We start from the raw sequence: 19,115 nt of genomic DNA, 5'->3' as shown, positions 1-19,115 counted from the left end.
AGCAACTGCAGCATTCTGCACTGTAAATTCTATGTTCTAACAGTAGCCAATCATTTTGAAGATTTCTCACAGACAGCAAACAAATAAATAAAGTGCTTCTTTTTAGTCACAAAAATAAAGGTTGGGACATGCATATTAGAAACAAAAATATCATAACCTTTTAAAAACATATACCAAAACTGAAGTTTTATCATAATTGAAAACTTTGATGCTATATAAAAATAAAGTTAATTTTCCAGGCCATAAAAGGTTCTTCAACAATAGTTATAACTGAGTACACCATTAAAAACCCAGATCTACAGGGGATAATATTTTCAGGGTGTTTTTAACAGCAATATTACAAAATAAATGAGATACTCTCATCAGTTCAGTGATTTCTAAAAGATGACCTTGTGTGGGGACTTCACCGCACCCTGTGGAGGAGCAGACAATCACTGACAGCAACTTCTGAATTTTCACGTTTAACTCCACATGTGCAGACTCCAAGTTGATGTCAGTTGTGCAGCTACCATGACTGCAGACATGGATGGTTTTATTATTTTTACAACAGCAAAATATGGGTTATGTGTCCTTCTGCCTCGCTCTTCCGCTCTGAATATGGAGCCTCTGCGCCTCTCTGCATAAGTGTTCTGGTCTGATTTACAGGCATCATATGTTTATTTGTGAGGCATTGTTTTAACGATTGGTATTCAACTAGCACTTTGACAGAAAGCAAGCTCAGCTCCCCTGATTACATCGTTCAATGGGGAGATTAAATTCCACGGTGGAATACTGAATCAAAGAATGCTCAAGGTCCATCTTTAGTCTATGCTGGATCCGCTGATTTTGGACAGGGCAGCAGCTGAAGATGCGTCAATTAACTGTTTCTTAAGCAATGGTGCCTCAATTCTTATACCGTGACCTGCCCAATCCCATGATCTGTTTTTGCAACTCAGTAACACGTCTGGCTAAGAACCAGAAAGATAGGTTTCGTGTTCTGACAGCACCATTGCAATTGTTTACATGTACACATCAGGGACAGGTATTCAACTTGCTGGACTCTTGAGGCAAGTGCTGCAGAAAACAAGGGAGTGGGGTAATGTGTATATTCACAGGAGACTCCTCCAGGTCGCTGATATCATCAGTGGAAGCCTGGGCAGGCTGTGAGACATGGTCGACAGCAGAGAAGGATGACCAGAGTCAGCTAAGAGATGGGTAAGGGGAAGGAATATTGCGGGTGGAATGATCTGGAGTAAATCTTTTTAAGCATATCTTCACCACACTTTTATTTTCCTACTTTTGGGGAATATTGAGGAAGTGGTGACAGGATTCCCGGACTGATTATCAAACCGTTCAACCGTGTTATGAACGCTACTGGCATTCAGTCCTGGCATTGGACTTCAACCTGGAAGAAGAAACCTAAAGGCAAGAGGATGGCAGAGATTTTGCACCACTGTCATTTCAACATTTGGGTTAATTTTGTGAAAGAGAAATGTTTGACGATTGAATCATAGAATCCCTGCAGTGCAGAAGGAGGCCATTCAGCCCATCAAGTCTGCACTGACCCTCCGAACGACCACCCAACCAGGCTCACTCCCCACTCTATCCCCGTAACCCCACCTAATTTTGGACACTAAGGGGCAATTTAACCCCTTGGAAGAAAAAGATTATTTAATTATTTTTTTATTGCTGCTGACATCTCTCAGGCAAGTAATTGAATACAGAGAATAATTGAATCCATTCGTGAGTTCGAAAACAATGATGTCATTGACAGGCTCTTTCATTTATGTTTCTGTTCTGAGCTGAAGAGTTTGATCGGTTCGATCAAGAGAAACTATTTCCTCCGATGGGAGAGACCTTGTAATTAGAGCAGGGCATTCAGGGGTGAAGTCAGGGAACATTTTTCACAGAGAATTCTGGAACACACTGCCATTACAGGTTGTTGATGCTAGGCCAGTTGAAAATGTCGAAATTGAGATGATTTTATTTAGTTAGATGAGAAATGGGATGGAATCCTGTGCCCTCCCCTGTGGCAGGCTTGGGGGCAGGGAGGGATTCTAATCAGGCTGGACGATGGCAAGTGGGAATTCCCCCATCTTCCCTCTTCCACCCTGATTACGTCCAGGGTATGAAGGTGCATATTAATGGCTTTCCTGTCCCAACATCAATTGAGGCCTTTAAGTGAGGAATTGATGCCAATTTAAGATCTTCATCCTGCTATTGCTGGTATGAATGCAGCAGCAGATGGCAGGTTCTTTAGTTAGTTGGGGAACATCACAAGAAAACCCTCGCGTGTTTGTGTGTGAGCTTCTGATGGTGAGATGTTAGGTTGGGGGTGTTCCCCCTCGTTCAAAGGCAGTGCAGTTCATCAAATGGACCTGGAATCCGGATAGAGTACCCACTGAAACCCCTTCCCTTGCTGCCAACCTCCCTCATCCTCTCCCCTGCGACCCTCCACCCTGTGACCCCTTTCCCACCATCACTCTCCTGTGCCCGAAGCCCCTCTTCAATTGAGGCCTCGAGTGGGTGTAGTACCAGCAGCAACCACTGTGTCCCTGGTGGTATTGTTGAGTATAGAAGAGCTGCCATACTTGGATTGGCCTGCAGTTCTAAACAGGCGGGACCTCTGTTCCTGCGGCCCTTGATCCCAGGAGATGACCCACCATTGGAATGCTAAGTGCCTGTCCAGCACAAGTTATAGTGTGTCATCCCAAAGTGAGGCAACATGGGGGATCTTATTAGATCTGGAATTGGCAGCTGAGACCCCTGTCGCCTCCACAAGATCTGTCCCGTGAAAATCAAGGCAGAGAAATGGAGAGAAGATACAGATTGACATTAATCTAATTGAAGCGTAGAATAGGCTCAAGGGGCTGAATGGGCTGCTCCTGTTCAATGTTCTTAACTAAGTCAATGAAACCCGTCTCTTCTTACTAGTATTGTGGCTTTTTTTAAAAGAAAGAAATGGGTTTGATAATTGTTTCACCGATGCAGCTTATGCATGTATTAATTATTAATCTCCATTTTATGTGGTAAATTCCACACATTAGTGTCCAAATGGTTCACAATCTGGATCCAGCCCTCAAATATGCAGCATCTCTGTTAGCTTCACCCATCCCCCACTCTGACACACCCACTTCCACACAGCCCCCACCCACCACAGCGGCACTTAGTTTCGTGATTGAACACAATCGGCAGGAAATTTGTGATAACATCAGGGATTTGAGTTGAGTGAGAGCACATAACCGTCAGTGCAGTTGGAGGCAGGAACTGACAGCAGAGGTGTCACAAACGGAAGTGTCTTCCGAACTAAGTTGTTAAGTAACGCATTTTCGTCATTTTATATTGCTGGACTGAATACTTGTACCTTATTGATTTAGAACAGCATGCGTACGCATTGTTATTTTACCATTTTGGTTAGAACCATTCTCACTCTCAAATTTGGGCATTGAGGGTTGGATTTTTAAATTATTTTTCAGACCCAGATCATCTTTCCAACTCTTGAAAGGACAACAAATGTGCAAGGGGTATCAGACCACGGCATTACGAGCCATTAATTTTGTTCATTCTTGGGATGTGGGTATTGTTGGCCAGGCCAGTATTTATTGCCTGTCCCTAGTTGCCCTTCAGAAGATGGTGAAGAGCCACCGCCTTGAACTGCTGCAATCCCCGAGGTGTAGGTTCACCCACAGCTGTTAGGGAGGGAGCTGCAGAAATTTGACCCAGCGACAGTGAATGAACAGTGATATATTTCCAAGGCAGGATGGTGAGTGACTTGGAGGGGAATTTGAAAGTGGTGGTGTTCCCAGGTATCTGCTGCCCTGCTCCTTCTACACGGTAGCAGCTGTGGGTTTGGAAGGTGGTGCCTTGGTGAGTTCCAGCAGTGCATCTTTTGGATGGTGCAGCCGGCTGCTATAGTGTATTGGGGTGGAGGGAGGGAGTGGATGTTTGTGGGTGGGGTGCCAATATAGTGGGCTGCTTTGTGGTGTCAAGCTTCTTGAATGTTGTTGCAGCTGCACCCATCCAGGCAAGTGGAGAGTATTCCACTGCACTCCTGACTTGCATCTTGTAGACGGTGGACAGGCTTTGGCGGTCAGGAGGTGAGTTCCTCGCTGCAGGATTCCTAACTTTTGACCTGCTCTTGCAGCCACAGTATGCAGCTAGTCCACTTCTATTCCCAGGATGTTGATAGTGGGGGATTTAGTAATTGTAATGCCATGAAATGTCAAGCAGCGATGGTTAGATCCTCTCTTGTCGGAGATGGTCATTGCCTGACACTTGTGTGCTATCAGCTCAAGCCTGGATATTATCCAGCCCTTGCTGCATTTGGACATGGACTGCTTCGTTACCTGAGGAGTCACAAATGGTGCTGAACATTGTGCAATCATCCGCAAACATCCCCACTTCTGACCTTATGATCGAAGGAAGACGATCAAAGGAAGATCACTGATGAAGCAGCTGATGTTGGTTGGGCCTAGGACACTAATCTGAGGAACTCCTGCAGTGATGTCCTGTGACTGAGATAATTGACCTCTAACAACCACAACTATCTTCATTTGTACCAGTTACGACTCCAACCAGCGGAGAGCATTTCCATTGACTTCAGTTTAGCTAGGGCTCCCCAATGCCATACTTGTTCAAATGCTGCCTTGATGTCAAGGGCAGTCACTCTCACCTCACCTCTTAGTTCAGCTCTTTTGTCCATGTTTGAAAGTAGGTTATAATGAGGTCAGGAGCTGAGTGACCCTGGCGGAACCCAAACTGAGCGTCTGTGAGCAGGTCATCGCTAAGCAATTATAGTTTGATAGCACTGTTTATGAGCCCTTACATGATTTTACTGATGATTGAGACGAGACTGACGTGCCGATAATTGGCTGGGTTGGATTTGTCCTGTTTTTCACGTACAGGACACCAGGACAATTTTCCACATTGCCAGGTAGATGCTAGTGTTGTAGCTGTGCTGGAACAGCTTGGCTATGGGGCAGGTTCTGGAGCTTGGTTGGGCATGGTTAGTCAGAGGCTGTTCAGGGGAGATGTTGCTTTTGTAAGCCAGTTTAGTTTGTCCTCTATTTGTCATAGCTTTCCTTCCATTTCTGGGTGAGTGGCCAGCTACAGATAACAACATCGGCAATGGGAAGTGTTGATGTAATCTGATAGCCGAAGTGATTGTGAATTTTCATTCCTTCAGGTTTGGCCGCTATGACTTTCTTACCCTCTGGCCTTAGTAGAACAGTTAAACCAGCAGTTTTTGTTTTGTGTGGAGCAAAGTCCCAGAGGAGATGTAAAATATGTAATGACAAAAACGGACATGCGTGTGCCCAGCTCCACATGTGAGGCTGGACTGCTTAAAAAGTGGTTGGATATTTAACAATGCTATTGGATGAGAATTGTGAAGGAAACTGTTTCCTAAAGAAGTAATCAACTGGTTTGAGTGGCAGAATGTTCATGATAGTCCACAGCCCATATATAATTATTGGAACAGGAGGACGAGCTATTTCTCACTTTGGATTTTCTTATTGTTTTGCATTATTAAGGTTAAATATTAAATTTGCTTGTGCAGAATTTTATTTTAATTCACTGATGGTGTGAGAGTGTCACTAGCAAGGCCAGCGGTTATCTGACTGAAACAGATCTGACCCGGAGGGCTTGACAGGGTGGATGCTGAGAGGATATTTCCCCTTTTGGGAGACGTTAGAATGAGGGGATGTAGTTTAAAAATAAGGAGCCTTCCGTTTAAAGATGGAGATGAGGTGAAATTTGTTCTCTCAGAGGGGTGCTGATCTGTGGAATTCTCGTCCTCCGCGGTCATTGGAGGTTGGGGCAGTGAACATTTTTAAGGCTATTAGATTGAAAGGAAGTCAAAGGGTAAAGGGGGTAGACAGGGGCTGTTTAGCTCACAGGGCTAATCGCTGGCTTTGAAAGCAGACCAAGGCAAGCCAGCAGCACGGTTCGATTCCCGTAACAGCCTCCCCGAACAGGCGCCGGAATGTGGCGACTAGGGGCTTTTCACAGTAACTTCATTTGAAGCCTACTCGTGACAATAAGCGATTTTCATTTTCATTTCAAGAAAGTCAATCATGATCTTGTTAAATGGTGGAACAGGCTTGAGGCTGATTGGTCTACCTTTGCTGCAAACTGTTGTGCTCATAGCATCCCGACAGTGCAGAAGGAGGCCATTTGGGTCTGCACCAATTCTCCGAAATAGCACCATATCTACCCCCCCCCCCCCCCCCCCATCCCCGTACCCTTACCAAACCTGTACATCCCCCAACAATAAGGGGCAAATCTACCAATCACCTAAGCTGCACATCTTTGGACTGTGTGCGGAAACCAGAGCACCCAGAGGAAACCCACGCAGACACATGCAAACTCCACACAGACAGTCAGCCAAGGTCAGAATTGAATCTGGGTTTCTGGTGCTGAGAGGCAACAGTGCTAACTACTGTGCCACCATGCCGCCCTTCTTGTTATTGACCATCTATATTCACTTGGGAAGGTAGTGGTAACATGGGGAATAGGAACAGGAGTAGGCCATTCAGCCCCTCAAGCATGCTCTGCAATTCAGCTACAGTAAATCAGGTTGTTTTTCAGGCTCTATGCCATTTTCCTGCATTGTCCCCATATCCCTTCAAATTGTTAGTATGTAGTATTCTATTGATCTTGATTATACTCCATGACAGCATCTGCAGTTCTCTGGGGTAGCAAATTTCAAAGATTCACCACCCGCTGAGTGAAGAAATTCCTCCTCATCTCAGTCTTAAACGGCCTACCTCTTAACCTGAGACTGTGTTTCCTGGTCCTCAACATCTCCACTCCCACCCCCCAACCATCCAGGCAAGTAAAGTACACCCCAGCACACTTCTGACTTGGGTTTTGCAGACAAGTGGAAAGGCTTTAGCGAGTCGGGAGGCAGACAAGTGGAAAGGCTTTAGCGAGTCGGGAGGCAGACAAGTGGAAAGGCTTTAGCGAGTTGGGAGGCAAGTAATTCTCTGAAGAATGACCATCTCCTAGCCTGGTCAAATAGCCACACTGTGGTCAATCCAGATAGGTTTCTGGTCAGTAGTGAGCCCAGGATGTTGAGGGTGGGGAATTCCATGTCGATAATTCAATGCGATGTCAAAGGGAAGTGATTAAACTCTTTGCCAGAGAAGATCTTTGTCTGCCATTTGTGGCACAAATGATCCTTGCTGTTCAGCAGCCCAAACCTCATGTTGCCCAGGTCTTGCTGCTTGCAGATGTGGACTGTTTCACTATCTGAGAAATTGCAAGTGTAACTGAGCAAATTCGTGAAAATCAACACTACTAATGTTTATGATGGAGGGGAGATCATTGATGTAGCTGAAAATGATTGGGTCTGGGGTCCTGAAAATGATTGGGTCTGGAGTACTGAAAATGATTGGGTCTGGGGTCCTGAAAATGATTGGGTCTGGGGTCCTGAAAATGATTGGGTCTGGGGTCCTGAAAATGATTGGGTCTGGGGTCCTGAAAATGATTGGGTCTGGGGTCCTGAAAATGATTGGGTCTGGGGTACTGAAAATGATTGGGTCTGGGGTACTGAAAATGATTGGGTCTGGGGTATTGAAAATGATTGGGTCTGGGGTCCTGAAAATGATTGGGTCTGGGGTACTGAAAATGATTGGGTCTGGGGTACTGAAAATGATTGGGTCTGGGGTCCTGAAAATGATTGGGTCTGGGGTCCTGAAAATGATTGGGTCTGGGGTCCTGAAAATGATTGGGTCTGGGGTACAGCCCTGAAGAGCTCCTGCAACAATATTCTGAGACAACCTCCAACAGCCACAACCATCTTCCTTCATGTTCAGCATGACTCTAACCAGCAAAGAGTATTCCCCCTGGCTCTCTTTGACTTTGATGTTACTCATGCCCCTATGCCCCTAGGTGCCAGATCTTGTCAAATGGCACCTCACCTCTGGGATTCAACTCTTGTGGCCATCATTGGATCAGTTCTGTAATCATGTCTGGAACTGAGTGACCCTGGCAGGAACCAAACTGAACATTGGAGGGTGGATTATCGGTGAGTGCTATTTGACAGCACTTGTTGACAACACCCTCCATCACTTTGCTGATGACTGAGAGTAGACTGGTGGGCAGGAGTTGGATGGTTTAAATTTGTCCAGCTCTTTGTGAACTGACATACATGGGAGATTTGCCACATTGTCAGGTAGGTGCCAGTGTTGTAGATGTATTTGAACAGCTGGGTTAGGGGCACAGCTAGCTTTAGAGCAGAAGTATTTAGCATTACAATCAGGATGTTGCCGGGCTCCAAAGTCTGTGCTATATCCAGTGCCCCTAATCAGTTCCCACAGTGAATTGAATTGGTGAAGACTGGTCCTTGAGATACAAAGGACCTGAGGAAGAGGCCAAGATCCCCCTGGCATCTCCTGACTGAAGATGTAAAAAAATAAGTATCTTCCCATTGGAAGGTCAGACATGAGAACGGCCGTTATGATGAATGTTTCCCACTAACGGTAATGGAAATAGCTGACGATCTGTCACTTGGAGCTGAGGTTGATCCCGGAGATCAACTGTGCATCATGATTCCATGGGTAAAGGATGTCGAAGATACACAAGAAACTGAATGGTGAAGTTTACCAAACTGTGTGTGTGTGTGTGCCTGCCTCAATGTGTGTGTTTCTCTATCTGTACCTGTGTGTGTATGTGTGTTTCTCTATCTGTGCCTGTGTGTGTGTGTGTTTCTCTATCTGTGCCTGTGTGTGTGTCTTTCTCTATCTGTGCCTGTGTGTGTGTCTTTCTCTATCCGTGTGTGTGTGTCTTTCTCTATCTGTGCCTGTGTGTGTGTGTTTCTCTATCTGTGCCTGTGTGTGTGTGTTTCTCTATCTGTGCCTGTGTGTGTGTCTTTCTCTATCTGTGCCTGTGTGTGTGTGTCTTTCTCTATCTGTGCCTGTGTGTGTGTGTGTGTTTCTCTATCTGTGTGTGTGTGTGTGTGTGTGTGTGTGTTTCTCGATCTGTGAGTGTGTGTGTGTGTTTCTCTATCTGTGCCTGTGTGTGTGTGTATCTGTGCCTGTGTGTGTGTTTCTCTATCTGTGCGTGTATCTGTGCCTGTATGTGTGTCTTTCTCTATCTGTGTGTGTCTCTATCTGTGCCTGTTTGTGTGTGTGTGTCTTTATTTATCTGTGCCTGTGTGAGTGTGTGTGTGTGTGTGTGTGTCTCTATCTGTGCCTGTGTGTGTGTCTTTCTCTATCAGTGCCAGTGGGTGTGTATGTGTGTATCTGTGCCTGTGTGCGTGTGTGTGGTGTTTCTCTATCTGTGCCTCTGTGTGTGTTTCTCTATCTGTGCCTGTGTGTGTGTGTGTATCTGTGCCTGTGTGTGTATCTGTGGCTGTGTGTGTGTGTGTGTGTCTTTCTCTCTCTGTGCCTGTGTGTGTGTGTGTGTGTGTGTCTTTCTCTGTGCCTGTGTGTGTGTGTGTGTTTCTCTATCTGTGCCTGTGTGTGTGTGTGTGTGTGTGTGTGTGTGTGTGTGTGTGTGTGTGTGTGTGTTTCTCGATCTGTGCCTGTGTGTGGGTGTTTCTCTATCTGTGCCTGTGTGTGTTTGTGTGTGTGTGTTTATCTATCTGTGCCTGTGTGAGTGTGTGTGTGTGTTTCTCTATCTGTGCCTGTGTGTGTGTATCTGTGCCTGTGTGTGTGTCTTTCTCTATCTGTGCCTGTGTGTGTGTATCTGTGCCTGTGTGTGTGTCTTTCTCTATCTGTGCCTGTGTGTGTGTCTTTCTCTATCTGTGTGTGTCTCTATCTGTGCCTGTGTGTGTGTGTGTGTGTGTCTTTATTTATCTGTGCCTGTGTGAGTGTGTGTGTGTGTGTCTCTATCTGTGCCTGTGTGTGTGTCTTTCTCTATCTGTGCCAGTGTGTGTTTCTCTATCTGTGCCTGTGTGAGTGTTTCTCTATCTGTGCCTGTGTAAGTGTGTGTGTGTGTTTCTCAATCTTTGCCTGTGTGTGTGTGTGTGTGTCTTTCTCTATCTGTGCCAGTGGGCGTGTGTGTGGTGTTTCTCTATCTGTGCCTGTGTGTGTTTCTCTATCTGTGCCTGTGTGTGTTTGTCTATCTGTGCCTGTGTGAGTGTGTGTGTGTGCCTGCCTCAATGTGTGTGTTTCTCTATCTGTACCTGTGTCTGTATGTGTGTTTCCCTATCTGTGCCTGTGTGTGTGTGTTTCTCTATCTGTGCCTGTGTGTGTGTTTCTCTATCTGTGCCTGTGTGTGTGTCTTTCTCTATCTGTGCCTGTGTGTGTGTCTTTCTCCATCTGTGCCTGTGTGTGTCTGTTTCTCTATCTGTGTGTGTGTGTGTGTTTCCCTATCTGTGCCTGTGTGTGTGTGTGTGTTTCTCTATCTGTGCCTGTGTGTGTGTGTGTGTTTCTCTATCTGTGCCTGTGTGTGTGTGTGTTTCTCTATCTGTGCGTGTGTGTGTGTGTGTTTCTCTATCTGTGCCTGTGTGTGTGTGTGTGTGTGTTTCTCTATCTGTGCCTGTGTGTGTGTCTTTCTCCATCTGTGCCTGTGTGTGTGTCTGTTTCTCTATCTGTGTGTGTGTGTGTATCCCTATCTGTGCCTGTGTGTGTGTGTGTTTCTCTATCTGTGCCTGTGTGTGTGTTTGTTTCTCTATCTGTGCCTGTGTGTGTGTGTGTTTCTCTATCTGTGCCTGTGTGTGTGTGTGTGTGTGTGTGTGTGCGCTTCTCTATCTGTGCCTGTGTATGTGTGTTTCTCTATCTGTGCCTGTGTGTGTCTGTTTCTCTATCTGTGTGTGTGTGTGTGTGTGTTTCCCTATCTGTGCCTGTGTGTGTGTTTCTCTATCTGTGCCTGTGTGTGTGTTTCTCTATCTGTGTTTGTGTGTGTGTGTGTGTGTGTGTGTGTGTGTGTGTGCTTCTCTATCTGTGCCTGTGTATGTGTGTTTCTCTATCTGTGCCTGTGTGTGTGTGTTTCTCTATCTGTGCCTGTTTGTGTGTGTGTGTGTGTGTGTGTGTATCTGTGCCTGTGTGTGTGTGTGTTTCTCTATCTGTGCCTGTGTGTGTGTGTGTTTCTCTATCTGTGTGTGTGTGTGTGTGTTTCTCTATCTGTGCCTGTGTGTTTGTTTCTCTATCTGTGCCTGTGTGTGTGTTTATCTATCTGTGCCTGTGTGTGTGTGTTTATCTATCTGTGCCTGTGTGTGTGTGTGTTTCTCTATCTGTGCCTGTGTGTGTGTGTTTCTCTATCTGTGCCTGTGTGTGTGTGTGTTTCTCTATCTGTGCCTGTGTGTGTGTGTTTCTCTATCTGTGCCTGTTTGTGTGTGTGTTTCTCTATCTGTGCCTGTGTGTGTGTGTGTTTCTCTATCTGTGCCTGTGTGTGTGTGTTTCTCTATCTGTGCCTGTTTGTGTGTGTGTGTATCTGTGCCTGTGTGTGTTTGTGTGTGTGTGTGTGTTTCTCTATCTGTGCCTGTGTGTGTGTGTGTGTGTTTCTCTATCTGTGTGTGTGTGTTTCTCTATCTGTGTGTGTTTCTCTATCTGTGCCTGTGTGTGTGTTTCTCTATCTGTGCCTGTGTGTGTGTGTTTCTCTATCTGTGCCTGTGTGTGTGTGTTTCTCTATCTGTGCCTGTGTGTGTGTGTTTCTCTATCTGTGCCTGTGTGTGTGTGTGTTTCTCTATCTGTGCCTGTGTGTGTGTGTGTGTTTCTCTATCTGTGCCTGTGTGTGTGTGTATCTGTGCCTGTGTGTGTGTGTGTATCTGTGCCTGTGTGTGTGTGTGTGTGTGTATCTGTGCCTGTGTGTGTGTGTGTGTGTGTATCTGTGCCTGTGTGTGTGTGTGTGTGTGTGTGTGTGTGTATCTGTGCCTGTGTGTGTTTGTGTGTGTGTGTGTTTCTCTATCTGTACCTGTATGTGTGTGTTTCTCTATCTGTACCTGTATGTGTGTGTTTCTCTATCTGTGCCTGTGTGTGTGTTTCTCTATCTGTGCCTGTGTGAGTGTGTGTTTCTCTATCTGTGCCTGTGTGTGTGTGTGTGTGTGTATCTGTGCCTGTGTGTTTGTGTGTTTCTCTATCTGTGCCTGTGTGTGTGTTTCTCTATCTGTGCCTGTGTGTGTGTGTGTGTTTCTCTATCTGCCTGTGTGTGTGTGTGTGTGTATCTGTGCCTGTGTGTGTTTGTGTGTATCTGTGCCTGTGTGTGTGTGTGTTTCTCTATCTGTACCTGTATATGTGTGTTTCTCTATTTGTGTCTGTGTATGCCTGTATGTGTGTGTGTGGTGCTTGTATGTTTCTCTATTTGTGTCTGTGTCTGCATGTATGCCTGTGTGTGTGTGTGTGTGTGTGTGTGTGTGTATGTATGCCTGTGTGTGTGTGTATGTATGCCTGTGTGTGTTTGTGTGTATGTGTGCATTCACAAACTATTTTCTTTTCATCGTTGAGGCCTCTTTGGATTTTGTTTTACCAACTCTGACTGATGGAATTCCCAGGTTTCGGAATTATATGCCACAAGTACATATGTGAATGGCTTGGGAAACAAATCTCTTTCTCTCTCTCTCTCTCTCTCTCTCTCTCAAATCCTCCCATCGCACTGAGGGATTCTCAACGTAACACGACTAGCATAAAGGGTGGGTGGGGAGGGATGAGAAATTAAAATTACAGTCCCTGGCACTGTGGCAAAGATTCATTTTCCATCTCTGGGAACATGCAAAACCAAGTTACACTGTTGGCCCTGTATTACTCTGAGTTCAGTGAATGCATATTTGCTCGATAACTTTAGTATTGTATTATAATTGTTTTGACCAATAACACAAATGATCGCGATAAATACATGGTCATTTCAGCCATTCCCCATGTATTTTGCTGTTAGGAACGTTGAACAGTTGAGTAATGAACTACCTTGTTCCATTCTCTCCTTTTTATTCAGTAATGTTGAATTGTTCCTACTTATTTAGCAGCTCTGCTGTTTAAATTACCTGGCAGCACTGATCAGACCTGCAGATCAGTGCATGGCATCAAAGCAAAACATGCACAAGGCTCAAATTGGTTTTGGAAACCATGCATTGATTCTTGTGTCTGTTGGATCACTTCAAGTGATTAATCTTCAAGAAGGCGGTGGGACTGAAGCTTTTAAAAGCATTACATAAATGCAAGTTTGTTTGCGTTGCTAAAGTTACTTGCTGTCTGGTTATTTTGCCGTTGACATTTTATATCCTGATAAAAGCTCGAGCATTTAGTAATAAATGGATATGAAATTGACTTGAAATTCATCTGGGATATTTGACCATAAATGGATACTTTTACAACAGGTACTGGTAGAGAGCAGTATCTAGTTAGAGAGACACCGAATGAACAGAGTACTGTTGGCTCTGGATCATCGAGAACAAGAGCACAATAAATAGGAGCAGGAGTAGACACATGGCCCATCGAGTCTGCTCCACCATTCAATATGATCATGGCTGATCTTGGGTTTCAACTTTACTTACGGGGCAGCACGGTAGCATGGTGGTTAGCATAAATGCTTCACAGCTCCAGGGTCCCAGGTTCGATTCCCGGCTGGGTCACTGTCTGTGCGGAGTCTGCACGTCTTCCCCGTGTGTGCGTGGGTTTTCTCCGGGTGCCCCGGTTTCCTCCCACAGTCCAAAGATGTGCGGGTTAGGTGGATTGGCTATGCTAAATTGCCCTTAGTGTCCTAAAATAAATATAAGGTTAATGGGGTTGGGGTTGTTGGGTTACTGGTATAGGGTGGATACGTTGACTTGAGTAGGGTGATAATTGCTTGGCACAACATCGAGGGCCGAAGGGCCTGTTCTGTGCTGTACTGTTCTATGTTCTATGTTTTACTTTCCCGCCCACTCCCCATACCCCTTAATTCCCTGGGAAACCAGAAATCTGTCTACCCCAGTCTTAAATATATTCAATGATGGAGCGTCCAAAACTGTCTAGGATAGAGAATTCCTAAGATTCCTAACTCCTCACAATCCATACAGTGCAGAAGAGGGCCATTCAGCCCATCGAGTCTGCACCGACCCTCCGAAACAGCATCCTACCGAGCCCCACTTCCCCACCTTATTCCCACTTCCCCACCTTATTCCCATAACCCCAGTTAGCCTGCACATCTTTGGACACTTGAGGGTCAATTTAGCATAGCCAATCCAACTAACCTGCACATCTTTGGGAGTGATTTCTTTTAATCTCCATCCTAAATGCTTAGCCCTTTGGTAATTGAGAAACAAAGCTCTGTGAATTTAAGAAGTCTGCGGAGGGAATTGGTTTAAACTTCACTTTGCATCCAGAGCTGGATATCTTGTGGGGCAGAGGGTAGCGTCCTGCCTCTGAGCTAGAAGCTCTGAGTTCAAAACCCACAGCCCCAGGATTTGCTAACCAAAGAAGATGTGTTCACCTGCAAAATCCTTCTAACACATGCTAATGGCAGACGGTAAGAGCGGGAGAGATTCCTGGTTAGCCATGCTTGATGTGGAGCAGTGTCCCTCAAGTTAGAAGCCTCAGGTGACAGACTTGCGGCCTGCCCCAAGAGAAGCCTCACAATGGAAACAGATGCAGGTCTGCCTTAGTACACCACTAGGTGTGGGAAGAGAATTTGATAGCTATTTTGTGATGATGAGCGAGGCCAACAATGCGGGTTCAATTCCCCTAGTTTCCCCTTTTAGTTTAGACGGGCAGCATGGTCGGCACAGGCTTGGAGGGCCAAAGTGCCTGTTCCTGTGCTGTACTTTTCTTTGTTTACTAGCTGAGGTTATTCATGAAGGCCCCACCTTCTCAACCTCGCCTGAGGTATGGTGACTCTCCGGTTAAATCACCACCTGTCAGCTCTCCCCCCTTAAAGGGGAAGGCAGCCTATGGTCACTAGGGATTCTGCCAACTTTATCTTTACTTTACATCAGCAGCTAGACTGCCCCCAGTGTAGAGCTGAAGTAGTGCAAGAACAATGGGATCTCAACCCACTTGCCTCAGCTGAAGTCAAGTAGGACACTCAAATTGCACTGGACAGTTGGCAGCAGTGGGAAGCTGAACCTATTTTCCACTGCAAACCATGATGCATAAGTGAACCTCTTATTTAATTTAATTTAAAGGTTGTGGACTGCCCACAAAATCAAGACATTGTCAAAACGGTAGCACAGTGGTTAGCACTGCTGCTTCACAGCGCCAGGGTCCCGGGTTCGATTCCCGCTTGGGTCACTGTCTGTGCGGAGTCTGCATGTTCGCCCCGTGTCTGCGTGGGTTTCCTTCGGGTCCTCCTGTTTCCTCCCTCAAGTCCCGAAAGACGTGCTTATTAGGTGAATTGGACATTCTGAATTCTCCCTCAGTGTACCCGAACAGGCACCGGAGTGTGGCGACGAGGGAATTTTCACAGTAACTTAATTGCGTAAGTCGACTTGTGACAATAATAAAGATTATTTATTTATTATTAAGAAGAATAATTACTTTGTGAAAATTCCACCTGGCTAAACTGCAGAAGAAAATGCCAATCAATAGGGTCAATTCCATATTCTTCACCCCGTGACTCGCATCACTCCAAAGAATGAAGTCCATAGAAGCCCAAAGGAGCTTGAAATGTTGCAGTTGAATTCTTTATGAATTCCAGTAGCTAATAGCTGCAGTACACAGTTTCAATAATATTCTGAATGCAGTAAGGATACGGCCTTTACATGTTCTTGGGGTAAACTTCACAATAGAAACAGTGATTCACTGCAGTTGAGTCATAGAATCATACAGCGCAGAAAAGGCCCTTCAGCCCATCCTGCCTGCCCCAGTCAATAACAACCACCTAACCTAATAAAACCTAAGGTAGAAACAGAAATTGAAGCCATTACACAGGCCTGTGAGCAACTTTGTTTTGGGAACGAGCCTTTACCTAAAAGATTTACACTCAAAACATGAACCTGAAAACATGAACCTGTTTTCTCTCTTTATACAATGCCCTTCAGTTCCAGCATTGTTTAAACTCCGTTTCATGATGCGAGTGACATTGTGGATGGATCACCTAAAGGAAAGGAGATCTCTTTTCAAGACGGAAAACACTAAAACCCTCATCAAGAACTGGTGAATGATGAAAGTCCGAAGATTTAAAGCATGAAATTCCTTCTGAGCCCAGCCCCAAATTGGTTTTATGCGCCTGATTTTATTTCACCAGAGTTCACGATCCTCTCAGACATCATGACGAGGGTAAAGAGAGGACCATTTTCATTTCTAACGCGGAGCCACAATCCATTAGGAGCCTAAGAAAACCATTTAGAAAATCACAAATGTGCAGCATCGGTGAAAGAAATTAACTGAAGTAAGTAAGTGTGCAGGATTGATGCCTGGTCTTGACTTTAGCGGCACTTTAGTGTAATGAACTGAAGGGTGACAGCTGTATTGTGACACAGTTTATTTTTCTGATAAGGCATGTAGGTTTCATTTAATTTGCTTAAACTGTGGATGAAGGACAAAGGCCTCACAGGCGGTGCCGAAAGGGGCCAGCGGTTCTGACAAAGTGCTCTCTTATGTTAAGGAAGCAGTTTAGTGGAGCCCATGGGAGCGGAGGCTGCATCTGTTTGATTAAAACCCAGGTCCACTAAGGTATGAAGTGTGCATTGCAAAAGCAGCCCAAAGGCTCACTCGAATGGAGACGCTCGGCTTTCAAGCTGTCGCAACAAGTCTGCTGCTGATTTGCGAGGGAGGTTTGTGCTTCTGATTACTGAATGGTTTTCAAAAAAAATAGCGTTCATGAATTTCAGGAATTTGAGAATAAATTCATTGCACTAAAATGCTGATTGTTGCGATTTGTGGTCTTCCTATTTCACGTAAGTTACCTTCCTGGCAGTTTGCTGCATTGTGTAATGGTTAGAATTGTGCCAACAGTTCTGAAGTAAATGTTAAGACTTTACATATTTGTTTCAAGTGGAAAATTACAAGCAGATATTTATTGGGGTTTATGGTCCGAAATTTGTTGTTGGGAAGTTTTTCTTCTTGGATCCAGTGGGGAATTTGGGTTGACTTTCGGGAAAAGGCTGATGAAGTATTAATGGAATAATATGGTAATAAAAGAATTGCAAGAGAGAAGTATTAATGGAATAATATGGTAATAAAAGAATCGCAAGAGAGAAGTATTAATGGAATAATATGGTAATAAAAGAATCGCAAGAGAGAAGTATTAATGGAATAATATGGTAATAAAAGAATCGCAAGAGAGAAGTATTAATGGAATAATATGGTAATAAAAGAATTGCAAGAGAGAAGTATTAATGGAATAATATGGTAATAAAAGAATTGCAAGAGAGAAGTATTAATGGAATAATATGGTAATAAAAGAATCGCAAGAGAGAAGTATTAATGGAATAATATGGTAATAAAAGAATCGCAAGAGAGAAGTATTAATGGAATAATATGGTAATAAAAGAATTGCAAGAGATAATATTAATGGAATAATATGGTAATAAAATAATTGCAAGAGTGAAGAGGAAGATGTTTTGGAGTGCACATTTTCTGTTAGTTGCTACTTCACTGTTTTCACTCGTTCCGTCCTATCAAGCCATTAGGCCAGGGGTAGGCAAACTTTTCCGTGCAAGGGCCACATTCAGAAATTCACAATTCACAAAGGGCCGCATAGTATATTAAGTAAAATAATTACTTCACCCGGTTATGATTCTGGGCGCCTCATATAGAACATAGAACAGTACAGCACAGAACAGGCCCTTCGGCCCTCGACGTTGTGCCGAGCAATGATCACCCTACTCAAGTCAACGTATCCACCCTATACCAGTAAGTAACCCAACAGCCTCCCCCCCATTAACCTTAAAAAAAATTTTTAAAAAAAAAATTAAAATAAAATTTTTTTTTTTTTTTTTTTTAATGACTTGGTGGGCCGCAGAAATACCTTTGGCGGGCCGCATGCGGCCCGCGGGCCGTAGTTTGCCCACCCCTGCATTAGGCTGTTTAATAGTATAATAAAATAAAAGCAAATTACTGCGGGTGCTAGAATCTGAAACAAAAACAGAAAATGCTAGACAATCTCAGCGGGTCTGACGGCGCCTGTGGAGAGAGAAGGGAGCTAACGTTTCAAGTCTTGATGACTGCATCAAAGCTGTCAAAGAGTCACTCATACTCAAAATATCAGCTCCCTTCTCTCCGTCGATGCTGTTAGACCTGCTGAGATTGTCCAGTATTTTCTGTTTTAATAGTTGTTGGTAGTACTTGAGTATTGCTTAAAAAAAATACATTTTGTCAAGGCTTTTCATCACAGGCTCATCAGGACAATCGCAAGCGGAACTAACCACTTTATTCCTAATGAGAAGATGGTGCTGATTGGTTGGCAAGGGGACTCTGATAGGTAGAGGTGTTGCTGTGGAGTTATCCAGATAGGTGCTGGCCAATATTTTCAGGCATGCTTGATTCCACTCAGGAACAAGCCCTTCTGAAATATGGTTGCCTGTTCGTCATGGTTAGCAGTGGTAAGTATGATGTAAACTGTACCTGTGTTTGTTTCAGCAGTATTGGATTGACTGCTTGTTTTGCACTGCCCCTGCTATTTAACCTGTGATTACAATGGAAATGCCGAATACCGCGTATAACAGGCAGACAGCCTGATACCCTTTTGTACCAATGCCCGAGTTGAGTTTATATCCACAGAGCTCCACTCGATAGTACTGCTAAGATTTTAGTTGCTGTGTGTACAGTTGCTGTATCTATGGCCTAGAACCATGTGTACGGGTGTAGCTGCAGTTTGTTTTTAGATGAAATGCCCATCGTTTGGACAAGATGTGACACCGAGGCCCTAGCTACCTTTCCAGGTGGTTGCAAAGGACCCGCTGGCCACTATTTCAAAGAAGCAGTTTCCGAGTTGTCCCGACTCATATATATTAACGTTACAAAAACGTTTTGGGAGATTGCTGTGTATTTTCCATGTTTTACCAGTAACTAGCCTTCAAAGGAACTTAATGGCTGTAAAGCAGTTCGAAATTGCACTGAGGTCATGGAAAGTGTTATCAATGCAAGTCTTTCCTTTTTTGTAATATTCTCCCTTTCCCTCCTGAAGACCCTGAATCTTGCTGGGTGCCTGTGGTAATCATCTTTTGTAACTTCAGTCATGAATAGGTTGTGTGTGTGTGCTGTTCAACCAAACTACAGGGAACACCCGATTGTACCCTCACTGTTATCCAATTAAAATAATTTCCCAGTGAGGAAGGA

At 44.6% G+C, this 19,115-nt stretch overlaps 1 protein-coding gene across 5 annotated transcripts in view; it reads left to right on the top strand.

Annotated features, from left to right (window-relative positions):
• Nucleotides 1-19,115, top strand: part of arhgap28 (Rho GTPase activating protein 28) — a 221,860-nt gene that overhangs the window by 107,932 nt on the left and 94,813 nt on the right. The window contains exon 1 of one of the 5 annotated variants that reach the window (XM_038808726.1): nucleotides 16,203-16,224. The exons of the other annotated variants lie outside the window; for them this stretch is intronic. The gene's annotated coding sequence lies outside the window, so the exon portion shown is untranslated. Of the gene's footprint in view, nucleotides 1-16,202; nucleotides 16,225-19,115 lie in introns of those variants that run through there. 5 annotated transcript variants of the gene reach the window in all.

This window comes from Scyliorhinus canicula, chromosome 10 (genome assembly GCF_902713615.1).
Source record: "Scyliorhinus canicula chromosome 10, sScyCan1.1, whole genome shotgun sequence".
NCBI lineage: Eukaryota > Metazoa > Chordata > Chondrichthyes > Carcharhiniformes > Scyliorhinidae > Scyliorhinus > Scyliorhinus canicula.
The sequence above is the reverse complement of the archived record's forward strand: the minus strand, read 5'-3'. Positions and strand labels throughout refer to the sequence as shown.